We start from the raw sequence: 15,913 nt of genomic DNA, 5'->3' as shown, positions 1-15,913 counted from the left end.
TTGCGAACTACTTCTCGGTTTTCTGCTCAACTTCAAAAAACTAACAAACAAATAAACAAACAAAAAAACACTGACGTACAATTCTCTTACAATACGCATGCTTGATCTCTAAAGGTATTGTATTATTCGATTTAGAATACAAGTCATAAGATGCTTCAGATGATAAAAACATGACTTATATTCCAGGAAATACAGTAGCTGCCAAAACTCTGGCAGACATACTACAGAACGTTTCATAGTGACACGTTACAATTGTAAGTACACAGACTGTAGTTTTACTGCGGTTGAAACTCCCCAATTAGATGAGTGCTGGAGCATTATGACTATGATAAACATTTTTACAGTGAGCCGCTTCCCTCTGAGAACCAAGCGCAGCAGAAGTGTGAGATTTTCCTCTTGGATCTAATGGCATGTTCAATCAATGACATTGATGCAGCTCCCCGTCGGGCTCTTCAGCGCTGCCTTGGCATCTCTGACGGTTTGCTGATTGCTGCTTTGATCAGATGTCTATCAGAGATGTGGCTAAAGTCCTACTTAAGTATGCACCTCTTCCTCCTCTCGCACCTGTCCTCCAGCCAGTAAGAGCGCAGAGTCAGACGGGCCGCAGCACGCTGACCCGCGTCTCCTCTCAATGTGAAGGGGTTAAACACGCGGTGGAGCGCCGGCCTCTGCTGATGGAGTGCTGTTATGTTGTTTCTGTGGCTCTTTGACCTGTGTGAGATTGCACTTATTTCCCCAGGCTCTGCTGAACGCAGCAGCTGATATCCAGAGCTCATCCTAATGCTAAGAATTAGAGCTGTGCTCCAGCACCTGAGGCGCTATTACACTGTAATTCCTGCTATCTTTGATTTGTCCAATATATCCACTTCCAGACTGCTTTGACACTAATGTCTATTTGCTTGAAACACAACAGCAGGTTTATGGCTCTAAAAGGAAGATAATGTGCAACTTGAAGAAAAAATGCGAGAGAGGCATCGATCAGGACTGCACTGGTTCAGTGGATGATTCTTTGAGTCCCGATGAACCTCGAAGCCGCCTGTCAATCACGAACTGACGTGAGGTCAATGGTTATTACTAGTCCGAAGACGTAAATTTTGAAATCGTTGTTTTGTTTCTCCTCAAGCAATGCTAATTTCATAAGGGACCAGTGTAAGATCTTTGCCAAAAAGTGCACAAAATGACAGGCTGTCTGGAACAGAGTATGAGAGCGGACTGAAATGACAGCAATTTCCCATCAGTGCTCAAAGCATTCTGATCAGCTTCTTCATTTAATGCTCCTCGATGAGGACAGAAAGCCTGAAGCAAGAGATGTCACTTGTTTCAAAACACCTCACACAACTCCAGCAGCAACACTTAGCTGATTAATCATTACATTAAGTCATTGGCTGTCCGATGTTTGGTCATTTTGAAATTATCAACATCGTTTGACAATCATGTACACTTGGTTGATTCAAATTATACTGACATTTTTGTCAATGGACAGAAAATAATATACAATTTCTTTTTTTGGATGCATTTTGAGTATAAAATGTAGTATAAAATCAGTGGTGGAAGTAGTACTTGAAATAATATACAATATAGTATTTTAAAAAGTAAGAAAAACTAAATTTGTGGTGAAAAATAGTATAAAAATAAACTGTATAGACGTGACAGGGTAAAATGTGTTAACATTAAGAGGAACACTATGCAAACACACTAGATTTAATTTATAATATTCAATTCTAAAATTCGGCATTAGTAACTTTTCATGCCGTCAACTACACTCACTTTACACTCACTCAAGAACAGCTGCAATCGGATCAGTCTGATTTGCGAATTAATCGTTCAGTTTGATTTGTTAAGTGATTTAGCAGGTTCATTAGAAAGAATCACTTAGAATCCGAAAGAATCTTGCATCTCAGAGGGAGCGGCGAATTCTTGAGTTTGAAATAAGGAGGAACGATATAGTTTTATGCAATGAAATGGAGAAAAAGATATTATGCAATATAGTGAAGTAAAAGTTTTCTAAAATAAATATACAGATAGATCAGTATATCAGTATATAGATCACCTTCAGCACAAAGTTGTCCTCAGCCTGCAGCTTGAGATCCAGCATGGACTGCTTGACGAATTTCTCAAAGTCCATGTCCCGTTTGCGGGGCACGTCAAGCGCTGGGAACAGGTCCACGATCAGGCCCATGAACACAGGCATGTCGTCAGTCACAATCTTAGGGACGTTAAAGTCTCTCAGCGCTCTCATCAGCACCTGATCCTCCGCTCTGCCCGGATCACCTCTCTTCAGCGAACCAGCCACAACCAGCACCGACTTAATGGCCCGGAGGCCCCAGTCATAGTGATCCTGAAACAGGACGACACAGAAGAACACACTGAGAGAGAGACAGACAGAATCAGTCACAGAATCATTGAGTTGAATCACAGAATAACAGAGTGGAATCAGTGCAGCTACAGCTGAAACGCTGTTACACACTGACTAGACGAGGAACGTTTGATGACAAACTTTGATGTTGGCTTGATAAAGCCAGGTCTGAAAGTTTAAAATAACTTCAAAAAGGTTTAAGTTTGAGGGTTTTACTCAGAGAAGAAAGAGAAAATCAATAAAATAACATGTTTTTGCACATTGCTAGCATGTTTCTTGTATGTTTTAGCACATCGCTAGGATCTTATAACATGTTTTTACAATTTGCTAAAACGATTTAACGCATTGTTGTCATGGTGTAGCATATTGCTAGCATGATTTACCACAGTGCTAACATGTTTTAACATGTTACTAGAATAACGTGACAATATTGGTTGCAAGTTTTAGCACTCTGGAAACTAGCATGTTTCTACCATGTTTTACCACATGGCAAACATCTTTTAGCACATTGCTAACATGAATTAGCATGTTTAACATTTTGCTAGCATAGCTGCATCTCACTTCAGAGGTTGCATCCTCCAGAGGTAGCATTTGAAGGCTGCATACTTACTCTCATTTTAGAAAAATAACCATTAAATTGCAAAGTAAAAAAAAAATAATTACAAGATTTTACATCTCACGAGGAATAACAATCAATTTTATTGTGGTTACTTTTCTTAAATATGACATCCTTGATGTGCATGCAGCCTACAAATTTGACCTCCGGAGGGAGCAACCTCGGAAATGATAAACAGCTCATATTTAGCATGACTAACATGATTTTACTAGTATGTTTTAAGACATGGTTAACCCTTGCTGCTAACATACATTAGCATGTTTTTAACATGCATCTAGCATGTTAACACGATGCTAGCCTGTTTCTGACATATTTAGCATGTTTAACATGTTGCTAGTATGTTTAACACTATGCTAGCATGTTTCTAACATGTTCAATACATGGCTAGCATGAATTAGAATGTTGCTAGCATTTTTAGCACTGTGATTCTAAAATGTTTAGCATTTTTAGCATGTTGCTAGCATTTTAACACAATTATACCATGTTTAGCACACGGCTAGCATGAATTAGCACATTACTAACATGAATTAGCATGTTCCCAGTAATAGTGATGCTGAGAAAAACACGTTTTGACAAAAAACGAGAAGAGAACGACAATGAGAGAGACAGAGAGCAGCTACTGCAGCTGAAACGCTGTGAATTATAAAGGCTTTGATTTCTCACTTTCGCAGTCTGTATCAGATGTACATAAAACTATTTATAGAGTAACCGCAGTATGATAGCGGGATTGACAACCTTTTTATTAGAAAGCAATTGGGAGTCTCATAACATCGCAATCAAATAAAATCACAATAACAGATAAACAGATGGCTCGGAAAACTGCTCTGGCTTAACGAGTCGAATCCTTTATGTGACACAGCTGCTAACTGCATTGGAGCGATAGTGTGAGACGTTTAAACCTGTTTGGAAAGCAGCTCCTTGCACAGCTGATAAAGTGATGAACTTTCTGGCCAGAAGTCGAGCCTCGAAGGAAACCCTCAGCCACTAGCATGATCTCACAGATGAGCCCGAAATCTGGCACTACCATCGCACACGGCCTACGGAAACACAACGAAACACGAATCATGACTGAATCAAATGCAGCATACATGCAGATCAAGTCACGCTTACATACAGTCTGTTTTACAGTAACCGACTATAGAAATGTATTTGCACACTTATTCCAGCACTAAAACATTTGTTGCTAACACCTCTTTTTGACAGTCCACTTTAGACATTATAAGTCAACTAACTCTCATTAGAGCATTAGTCAACTGTTAGGTTAGGGTTCGGGTTAGTAGAATACGTTGACATGTACTTGCAAAGTTTCTTACAATCAGTAGAATGTACATTAAAATAAAGTGTTAGCAGATATTAAGAAGATTGACTACTAATACTATAATGACTACTAGTTGACATGTAACTTGTAGTTGGTAGACTGTCTCAAGTGGACTATCAGCATAAAGTGCAACCTATTTATTTTTGAATATCATACAGTGATAATACTGTATGTACTTTTAGTTCTCATCTATTTTCATAACTTTTGACCATCTTTCTGGTCTCCTAATGGCACTGATACCATACAAATAAATCATATAATAATAAAAAGGCATCACATCAGAAAAAAAAAAAACATTTATGGTAATTAACATAATCTGCATTAGTTGTAAGTGTTCATCTGATGGAGAACAACACCTGGCTGGAAATGCAGCTCATGTGTGTTTGAGAGCTTGATGTTTATGAATATGTATTATGTTTATGAGTAGGCAGCCACAAATAAACTATAGGCGGTCAAATTAAAATGTGTTTGTGAATGCTGATCCTACAGAGGAAAATAGATCTAATGGGAAAAAAGTTATTTATTGTTTGAAATGCAAAAAATCATTTTAATCTGTTATGAAGAAGCACAGGTGCATCCAATCTCCTTATAAACCAGGATGCAGATGTCGATTTTTAAAATGGCAGAATTCCCCTTTAAGAGCAAATGGCACCTAATGAAATGCACCTGAAGAGAGCCTTGAGGTTTTCTGGTAACTCAGTTCTGCCGGCGTAGCCTGGGTTCATGGTGATAAAGATGCCCACCGACGGGACCAGGTTCACATCCTCGCCCATGAAGTTAAACCTCTTCTTTTTGTCTCGAATGGCATCTTGAATACTTTTGACCTGATGGATCACATGTCAGCAATATAAAAGGTAAATGAAACAGAATGTGTTAGTTGCACTTAAACACCAATGAGAAAGAGGGAATAAATCAACACAAAAGAGCACAAAGAGCACAACAGGGAGCTCGATGTCAAAATATCATTCACTTAATAAAAATAAACCTTTAAGAGAGACCAACCATGAGCTCTGAGATTGTTAGCGATGATTTAAACATCTGATAAAGACACTTGTTTATCAGAGAAGTCAATGTTAGCTTGAAAAAGCCAAACTGAGGCAAAGGAGCTCAGCAGAAACTGCTTGCTAAAATCAAGCATTACAATGTAAACAAGTTAGTCTGTGACTTTCTGTTTCTGTACATGTTGGGATGTTTTGCAATAAATTAAAAAAAACTTTTTTGCATATACTGTACATACATAAAATCAGATAAAATCTTACAACACTGAGCATAAAGTAACAAACATAAAAATGGCAAGAAGAGAAGAAACGGAAAATGATAAATGTAGAGAATGCAAATAAAATTAATGGGAAAAACGTTAAAAATCTAATGTACATACTGTATATCAACTACAAAAAAGAAAATGGCTTTTTATATTTTTTATATTTCTAATCAAAAAAAAAAAAAAAAAAAAAAAAAAATATATATATATATATATTTAAAAGTGTATTACTATTATCATTACTGCATGTTTCATGAAGAATTAATTTGAGTATTTTGATGATTTTTTTTTTTTTTTTTTGGCAAATCAAAGCGACTTTTCTAGAAATGCAGAGTTGTTTGGTTAATGGCTTAAAGTCTTGTTTTAAGAATTTTATAAATCCCTTTAGAGAATATCAATGTGAAAAATCCTTCCAGAAGCAAGGCCATTGAGAAGTGAAATCATTTACAGCCTACAGTACAAGAGGCATGTCTTACTAGGACGTAAATGTGTTTAAACGGACAAATCCTTGATCCTTTCACTCCCTCCACCGACCTTGATGAAATAATCAAATTGAATTTTATATTACAAATTCATATTAGCGACTGGTCAGTGTGGAGAGAGAGGAATGGGAAGCACGAATGCTAGATCAAGATACAGGCAGGTTGTGCTTTAATGGAATATTTTATGAAGCGATATTTAAAAAAAATCTAATTGGATTACAGCGAAGGGTTAACTTGTCAACAGCGCGTGAGGACGGGTTTAGTGTCTGAAGCAGCAATGATTCAGCCGCTCGCAGCACTGAAGACACAGTCGGATAGAGTTCAGGCTGCTAGCAGATAAACACTGACATATAATATTAAGAGTGATTCAGATATTGCTGAGAGCTGATGGAATAAGATAAGAGGTTTTACTCTGCCATGGCCTTACGTGAACTCCAAACCTCACACTATACACTGCCTTCATGAATTTTGCATGCTGTTCTATAGCACAGCAGCTAAGCCACGCACAGGCGTTCATTAAGAGGGTGACCGGGACACAAGAGTGGAAATTACTTGTAAATATTAAAGGGTTTGGGTACTCAAAAACTTAAAAAAAATTTAGTTATCTTTATTTATCTGACTGACTTTGTTCTGTTGAACTCAAAAGCAGATGTTTACCAGAATGTCCAAGCTGCTGTTTTCCAAACAATGAATGGTGTGAATGGTGACTATAGCGTCTTTCACACATACAGTGTTAACTGGTGAATTCATGGTCAATTACTGTTAAAGGGATAGTTCACCCAAAAATGAAAATTCTGTCATCATTTACTCACCCTCTAGTAGTTCCAAACATGTATTCATTTCTTTGTTCTGCTGAACACAAAGGAAGATATTTTGAAGAGAGTTTGTAACCAGGCTGTTTTGGGGTGCCATTGACTTCCATAGTAGGAAAAAAAAAATACTATGGAAGTCAATTGTGCCCCAGAACTGCTCTGTTTCCCACATTCTTCAGAGTATCTTCCTTTGTGTTCAGCAGAACAAAGACATTCATACATGTTTGGAACTACTAGAGGGTGAGTAAATGATGACAGAATTTTCATTTTTGGGTGAACTATCCCTTTAAGAGATCATGTGTGAAAAGGACCTTTTCAAAAATACTAGTAAAATTGACTTGAAGTTCAATGAACTTATTTGTTAGGATGTTTTTCGTCCTGGTCCCCATTCAATTCCACTGTGTGGACATTTTTCTAACCATCATGTGCATCAATACAGATTTGGAGCAACATGAGAGTGAGTAAATGAGGACAGAATGATCATTTTTCCTATTCCATGAATTGCCCGGCTTGACAACAGCCTCGTTGTTCGTAATTAATGAAAAGATGAAAACAAAGTGCCTGATATTTGGTTTCCCTCCCATGGTGAGCGGCGGTGAGGTGAAAGCTGGAGCTGGTTAATTTGTCTCAATATTGATACGTCTGGAGGCCCTTCTGTTTGTTTTAGCTTAACCAAATGGAAAATTGTTCCTATCTGTCTTTGTGAGAATAAAATTTGAATGGACTATATTCCAGCGAAATATCCTCCTACTTAAAAAGGATAAGGCTAAATGGCAGTCGCTTCCTGTCAGACGGCCTGACAAACGCCTCGCTATCATTACTATGATGTTCTGATTCACTGTAAATTGTTCTTCGTGACACCTGCTCTCTGAAAACACCACAAAAGAAAAGGTAATTCATTATTTATCACACCTTTTCAATGTCCTGACATTTCAGACAAGTCTTTCTCGCTTTCAAAGGAACAAGTGCACCTTTTCAGGAATTGGCCATTAAAACCCGTCGCACTGTATCACAAAAAAAAGCATCTCAAGATGAATGAGCAGCTACACAAACTCTTTATAATCATGCCCATCATCATCTTCAACATAATAGCTATTGTGAGCAAATTACGTCTGCCAGCGTTATGAAGATGATTCATTCGTCTACAGTATGTGCGTCTGCAGTGCTGCCGCATCCTTGCGTAAACTCTGAATTGCAAGGCATAAAATCTCAATAGAAAACAGCAGATGTCACAGCATTATAAGAGGATGTGACATATAAGCAGCTGATGTAACTGTTGAGTGAAGCACAAAGGCTGGGTTTTTCTCATGCAGTGTTTTCCTGATGCATTATATCTTTATTTTTAGGCAAAAACTTTCCCTGGTTGCATTCCAAGTAGGGCTGTCGATTTAACAGTTTAATTTTGTGCGATTAAAATAATGCATTCAAAAAGTGAAGGCTCTTAATGCAGCCACCCCATCCAGACCTGTCCATCATCTTACATTGATGCAGTAGCTGATGAACCTGATGCAGGATGACTGACAAGCCTATTAGAATGCAGTTTTATGAGTCTAAAATTCAAGATTCAAATTCAAGCGCAAAACAATTACCCATATATTTATATGATATGATATATTTCAGTAATACCACACCAGCAAGAGTACAGTTTCTCCCCAATACCTGTAGTTAGTTAGAGTAGTTAGACATAGTTTAGACACAGTATTTCTACTGTTGTACTGAATATTGTTTTGATAAATTTCACAAACAGTTCTGCTAGGGTTTTATAGGTAATATTTTCCTTAACAAAATTGCTCAAAAACAGATAATATTGACAACATTGTGTCTAAAATGCAACGCTATTAATTTACTGTTTATTGAACTCTCTTGCTAAATCAATATCACATTTGCATTCAGGCAGATATTCAGGAAAAAATCAGCTCTCTTGCTCAAGTTGTGTGATATTGTGCATTTACTTCAATCTCTCAGGTAATGTCAGCTACAGAAATGCATCTTCATATTTACAAATAAATCTCCATTTTATGCATGGGTTACTTTTTAGGCTACTACATCTTGTTTCGACGTCCATCAGGGGGGATCAAGCCTTCTTTAGGGGTATATATATAAGAATCTAAATATTTCTTTCTAAAGCTACTTTAAAACGTTTCTTAGCCCATACTGATGTGTGATTATTTTGCAATTCATTTGATTATTTAACTGGTGCATTATGTAATAAAAAAAAAAAACAGCATTAGTTTCCAGGTTTCTAAGCCAATGGCATAAATTGGGTTTATGCTGTTGTTTATACATCAGGGTGTAAGTCACTCACCTGCACCACCACCACTGAAAGCACCTCCACCGAGATCCTGTTGAACTCGTCGAAGCAGCCCCAGGCTCCAGTCTGCGCCAGGCCTTTGTAGATGTTGCCACACGACTGAAAAAGACAGATCGAGCGAGAGAAGGCAGAGTTACGTGTGCATCGCTGGAAAGCATCAATCGCAACAAACAGAAGCATGTGAAATTATGCAGGCATCTTTTGTTTTCTAGAAACGAGCTCACGGTTCCTGCTCCGCTGAAATTCCAGCTTATAAACAAGAACAACAAATGCTAAGCAGAAGTTTTCTGGATGGATGAGCAGCATTTGCAAACCCGCATTCATATTCTAAACACTCTGTGTGTGTGTTTGCAGCGCTGGCAAAGACGTGATGAGATGACCGGAGATTGATTGCGGGTGTCTGTCTTCTGTTCTCTGCAGTCGCAGCAGAAGAACACTATTATATAGAGTGCAGATGAGGCCTGAATACTGACATGGCTTCAGATGTAAATAAAGCCGGCCATTAGAGCTTTACTAATCTGCTAGAGCCCGCGATGGGAGAAGTACGTTAAGAAATCGCTCATGAGATGAAAGATGGGATCAGGTGAGGTGTAGAGTGAGTTTGGAGTTAAGAGCTCGCTGTGAACTTGATTAGAAGCTGTTCTGATCAAAACGAGACTGATTGTGTTGGGAACAGCAATCCACCGTACTATTCTTACCGGGAGCATGTCCTAACATTATTATAGACAAATGGATTGTATAATTGTCTTTACCCGAGTCGTTCGTAAGCAATAAGGAGTTCCTTTGTTGCTAATAAACAATATAATAGATTTGCAAGTTTTATACAGTGCATTGTAGCTATAAATCACTTCATCACTACTTTTTGTTCTCTGTCTTATAAAGTATCCAGCTGCGTGAGAAACCACTGCAAATAATTCAGCCTGTGAGTGAACTGTCCAAACTGAATCATGAACCACTTCAGCTCATATAGCAAGATTTGAGTGATTCATTTGCAAATTTGTTCTAGTTCTCACTCTAAACAGCTGACAGAAAACACACATGACATGATGAAATCCTATCATTATATTTCAGGTTTTAAAGGACACTTCATATTCAGTAATACTGCATTATTGATTTAACTGCACCGACACTATTGGACGAGAATGAAACTGAATTGATCTGAAAAATGAACTATTGCCTTCTAGAGCTGCTTTACAGCTGAACTGACTTTGTTTTCATAAATTATGGATTTTACATTTACTGAATACTTTTTACACTGCCACTTACTGAACACTTATTGAGCTGAACTGAATCCATTTTTAAAATTGTCTTCAGTTGAGCTGCTTTTGAATTGGTCTCATATTTGATGAAGTTTGTCTCATATTTGATGAAGCATAACCCATATCAGTAAGATCTGGCAAATGCATAACACAACCCAATAAAGAAAAGCCCAGGAGCGTGTAGAGTCGTGATGTTCTCATCACCTTGTAGTCCATCTGCTCAGAGCAGTTGAAGACGTAGACCATGATGCCGAGGGCCCGGCCCAGGTCCTTGGTGGTCTCGGTCTTCCCGGTGCCGGCCGGACCGGCTGGGGCTCCACTCATAATGAGATGCAGCGACTGCGTCAGAGTGATGTAACACCTGCGTTTGAGTCGAGAAAAACACACTTCAGCAAAACAAACACAAATGTTCAATCACATAAATACAGACTTCCTCAAATTCAAGCATTTGCCAGCGGCTAAAGTCCTGCTATTACAGTGTGCTTCTGATGTGATCAGCCTGAGCAAACTGCTCAATTCTGAGAGATGGAGCTCTGCTAAATGGATCAGGTTTTACCTTACCTTTAACACTGAGTTTGGCGTATTTGCTGATGGCCTGTGTACAGAACGGAGGGGTTTTATGTGTTTAAGTAAGGCTATTTGGCAAGCCTTTACCGCTGAAGAGTCCTTCAGTGAAGATAATTTGCATTAATAGGTGAGGATGGCACTGTTTTATGTGATTTACACAAACAGACAATGCTCCTGAATTAACATCCTCTGCAGGTTCAGGAAGAATAATCTAATGCTGTTCCTCTTTAGTGAATCGAAAATGTACAATACGATCAGAACAGGCTGACTCTTATGAGCCGGATCTTTATTCTAAATCAAAACCCTACAGTAGATCCAGTGGACTCCAAATGAACAAATGACTCTTATGTAGTGTTTTTTTTTTTTTTTTTCAGAAAGTCAAAACCCTAACGAATGATGCTTATGAGTCAGTTAAATTAGTTTAGTTACTACTGTATATGACGACATGTATTTAAAGACACATCATGAGTTATGTCAGTAGTATATTATCCAAAAAGTAAATCATACATTACAGTTCAAAAGTATGGGATCGATAAGATTTGTTTGTTTTTGAAAGGAAATGCTCACCAAGGCTGCATTTATTTGATCAAAGAACAGTAAAAATTGTGAAATATTATTACAATTTAAAATAGTTTTCTATGTGAATATACACAGTAGTAAAACTGTCATTTATTGCTGAGACCAAAGCTAAATTTTCAGCATCATTAATCCAGTCCTTCAGAAATCATTCTAATATGCTGATTTGCTGCTCAAGAAATATTTCTGATTACTATCAATGTTGAAAACATCAAAAAGAATTTGTAGAAACCGTCACATTTTAGAACAGCATTTATTTGAAATAGAAATCTTTTGTAAGATTATAAATGCCTTTACTGTCACCTTTGATCAGTTTAATGAAAAACAACAAAAAAAGTTTCCCAAACTGTTGAACAGTAGTGTAATAATGTCTTGCGATCGCTAAATTATCAAACGAGTCTAATGGTATAGTGTTTGTTTGTGTAGGTTCACATTCTGATTTTGTTCATAAACTAAGCAAAATACAAGTGAACTATTTTGGGAAAACTTATTTACAGGTTAAGTAAAACAACTATAAAGTAAGCATCTGTGCACATGAATGACGTTCAGCGGCCGCTCTATCTTAATGGAGCCATCTGTGCCCCGGTGTTGTATTTTTGCATCGTCTCGGTTCGGTGTGAATGAAAGGCAGGCGTGTGACTCGGTCAGCAGAGCTCAGAGACTGACCATATGTTCAGGAAAGCGCACTGTCATTGATTTGACTATCAAACAGCAGCGTCTATGCTTTGTGACGCTTTCAAAGGGTCGAGACGGACCCGCCTGAGCAACCTGGTGTATTCCTTTAGCGTTAAGGGCATCTGATGGGAAATGAGTCACTCTAAAGCTAAAGCTGTGTTTTTCTGGCGTCTCACCTGTCTGTGAGTGGCGTGATGACTAATCGTGGAGTGTTGCTCAGATACTCGTATGAATAGAGGAACTGGGCGTCACAGATGTTGGCGAAGCAGTGCTTCTCTCTCTCGCCCCAGCGGTGACGCAGTTGGGACAGCCAGAGAAAGGCCTGAGAGTTCTCCACCTGAGGAAGATGATTATGAAGGATTAGCATGAGGAAAATATCAGACCTGAGCTGGATAAAAACATTAGTGCGCTTCTGAGCCACTCTACGGCGCTTTCATCAGGACTTCTATTCTACTAAACCGGGGGTTTTCAAATGGGACCAAAATATGAGCAATCACATGAGAGCACATTGAGGCTTGGATTATGGAGGCAAATAGAGGCAGTATTGAATATCCTCTTATGAGACGCCTGCAGGGTTTTTCACATGACTAACGCTAGTGCTGGTCACTGCAGTGAACTCTTGCATCCGCTGCAGCATTCACCTCATGCACTGTAATGCACTCCTCAAAGCTCAAACCATTTCAACTTTGGTCTTTTGAAGGCCACATTGGTTTTCAGATGATTCACATGACTTATGCAAAGCGTTTGCAATAAATTCTGATTCTAGAAGCATTTAGGAGAGTCCCTGGACAATATCAGAAAATAAAAAAGTAGGTAACGTTTTACTTAAAGCCTTTATGTATAATGCCATATGAAAGTATTTTTATTAAGGTGCATTACAATTAATGCAATAAAAATACAATTTCAGATGTAACAAGAAATCTGCAAGAAGTATAATGCATTTTAACTTTGTTGCAATTGTTTATGAAAAAATATAATGCATTATAACATACATTATTGAATACCTTTATAATGCATTATCCAGTACATAAAGGCTTTAAGTGTTACCAAAAATTTCATTTTAAATTATTCAGATTCATTGCATTTATTTTATTTTATTACATTCACATCTATAGTTTTGTGAACAAAATATTTCTTATTTATTTTTAAGCGTTTATCTCTCCTCTTTTGCAATGTGAAATATTCTAAATAAATACCTATGTAATTTCTTCAAAACAATTTTCATTATGAAAAGCATAATACAATTACATTTTGAGTTGATATTAATTGAATTGGAAATGTTTATACATCTAACATTACTCTAATAGTGGAGAGAAAACAACTATTCTACTTAATACAAGCTAAATATTTTCCATATAATATATTAATTGCTTTGGCTTTAGTACAGTGACAATATTGAATAATTATTTCAATTACTTCATTTTGTCTGTATAACATAAATCTTACTACACTACTATGCTTTAGCCTGTCTGACATTAAAAGGTTTTGCAAACCCCCTGCAGTAGATTACAAAACAACAGTTTTCTCTTTTTTTTTACTTTTTTTTTTTTATCCTATCATATCATCTTCGAGTGTGACCAAAATATGAGACCAAATCACATGGGAGCAAACTGAGACTTTGATTATGGAGGTAGTATTGAATCTTCTCTTATGCACTCATCTGCAGATATCTGAAGGAAACTCAGTGTCAAGGATGGAGCAAGACAATAGGAAAGATGAGACGGTACTTTCTGCTGAATGATCTTGTCCACCACGTCTCTGGCGTGGATGTCAATGGTACAGATGGTCATGACTGTCTGCCGGTCTCCGGGAGTGTGCTGGCCGATCAGCATGAGTGATGAGGGTGTTTAACTGACTCACTTGCTTTTTATAGTACTCCTTCATTGCATTCTCATATCCCTCCTCCAGTCTGGAGAACGCCATTCCTACATCAGTCGTCCACCAGATCTGAGTACAGGTGAGTGCCACCTATCCAAATGAACAGATGACGCATTTCTGTTCTGCACTAGGCCAAAATACACGATCAGCATAACAATAGTTACAAGTAACATGAATGTCAGGATGTCTCAGTATTTGGTTCAGCATGTGAGTCAATGATACTGTATGTTTGTGTCCATGATAAAGAAATCACGTGGCATGTTTTTTTTTTTAAATCTACTCTTTGTATTTATATTGGTTTCATATGGTTTTAGGGTTACTAAAAATTTACGAAAAGGGTTCAAATATAATTAAAATTATTGTTTTCTTTACTATGACATCAGGCCAGTCGTTTAACCTGGACATTTTTGACTAAGCTTTCAAAGAAATATAAAAAAGAATTAAAACAAAATTAAAATTAAAACACTTTCATTAGAGAAGAGGTGTATTTAGTAACTATACTAATACTAGTTGTTCAGTTTGTGAAGCTACAAAGAAACTGTCAATGTCACATTTAATAAGTGACCTAGAAATACTACAGAATCTCTTCATTTTACATTTTTCAAATTCGTTAAACTTTTATATGAGAGTTTGAATCCCAGATTTGGTCTGAAATGTTTCAGCCCCACTGAATAAAATGAATAACCATGATTTAAACACAGACATCCACTGCGGCCCCATCGCTATCGAGCAAAACGTGAACTCCAAAGAAGCAGGCCTTCATGAGGCTTGATTCTGTAAGCAGCACATGCAGGCAGACCCGTGGGCTTATAGATAGTAATACTGCCAGAAATATCTCCAATTCCTCATAATTATTCTCTCATTCACAGAAAATTCAGTACCTGAGCGGGATAGTCGAACAGCCACTGCTCCCTGGGCTTCTCCTCATAGGCGGCGACGGCCTCGGTCATCTCATGACGCACGGTGGCCCTCATGCTGTCCAGAACACGGTTCAGCCACACCTCCACCTGAACAAGCATTGCACAGTTCCAGAAGTGAGGAGGTTTGGCAGCAGCCTGATACTGTACATTGGTTCCACTAGAAATAAACTAATCATCCGTAAACAGACGGAGCAAAACTTCATGAGCCGGATTAGATTGAGCCTTAATCCACAGCAGATCCTCCCAACATAACCACATTTATATCCACATGTGCTGGAGAAAACATGAGTGGTGTTTCTCTGTGAAAGAGCCTGTCTGAGTCTATGATATTCTGGACCGCAGATGTGACTCATGTACAGCAGTGGACAACAGTGATGTCCGGTCTATGAAAATGACATCTTCACCATTTATTCAAACATTTGTTTACTAGGTCAAAGACAAGATGTCACATTTTGGTTTTTATTTAAAAGATTAAGTGACCATGCTAAATGATATCTTGGTAAAATGGTAAAATGCCATCATGGTAAAAGCTAGTGGTTTGAAGGATCATGGCAAACACTGATAAAAAAAAAATAATAATAATAATTTGACTATTTTTAAATAGTACTAAAATTGTATTTTAGGACTCCACTGTGATCCTTAAACAGAGTCTCTTGTTCTAAATATGCCTGACAAGATAACTACTTTTTTTGTTGTTGTTGTAACTCACTGTAAAAATGTATTAGTCTTTATTTATAGTTCAGAATTAAACAGAACACATTCTAATTTATGTGAAGAAAATAAAATACAATTTAAAGCTGCGTCAAACTTTTATTGTTTGACGCTTGAAAATCCATTTTGGTCCTTGAACCTATTAAAAATTTTGTAAGGATTTTGTGCAAT

General features: G+C 37.6%; 1 pseudogene across 1 annotated transcript in view; it reads right to left on the bottom strand.

Annotated features, from left to right (window-relative positions):
• Positions 1 to 15,913, bottom strand: part of LOC306852278 (dynein axonemal heavy chain 9-like) — a 77,455-nt pseudogene that overhangs the window by 46,730 nt on the left and 14,812 nt on the right. Inside the window, exons 21-28 of the transcript in view lie at positions 14,993 to 15,118; positions 13,961 to 14,201; positions 12,410 to 12,570; positions 10,620 to 10,776; positions 9,151 to 9,255; positions 4,957 to 5,114; positions 3,872 to 4,009; positions 2,051 to 2,338 (exon numbers count right to left, since the gene is read on the bottom strand). The product of the transcript in view is annotated as a dynein axonemal heavy chain 9-like (transcript). The remainder of the gene's footprint in view (positions 1 to 2,050; positions 2,339 to 3,871; positions 4,010 to 4,956; positions 5,115 to 9,150; positions 9,256 to 10,619; positions 10,777 to 12,409; positions 12,571 to 13,960; positions 14,202 to 14,992; positions 15,119 to 15,913) is intronic.

Source organism: Barbus barbus (assembly GCF_936440315.1).
Source record: "Barbus barbus genome assembly, chromosome: 32".
NCBI lineage: Eukaryota > Metazoa > Chordata > Actinopteri > Cypriniformes > Cyprinidae > Barbus > Barbus barbus.
This window is presented reverse-complemented; position numbering and strand designations above follow the sequence as displayed.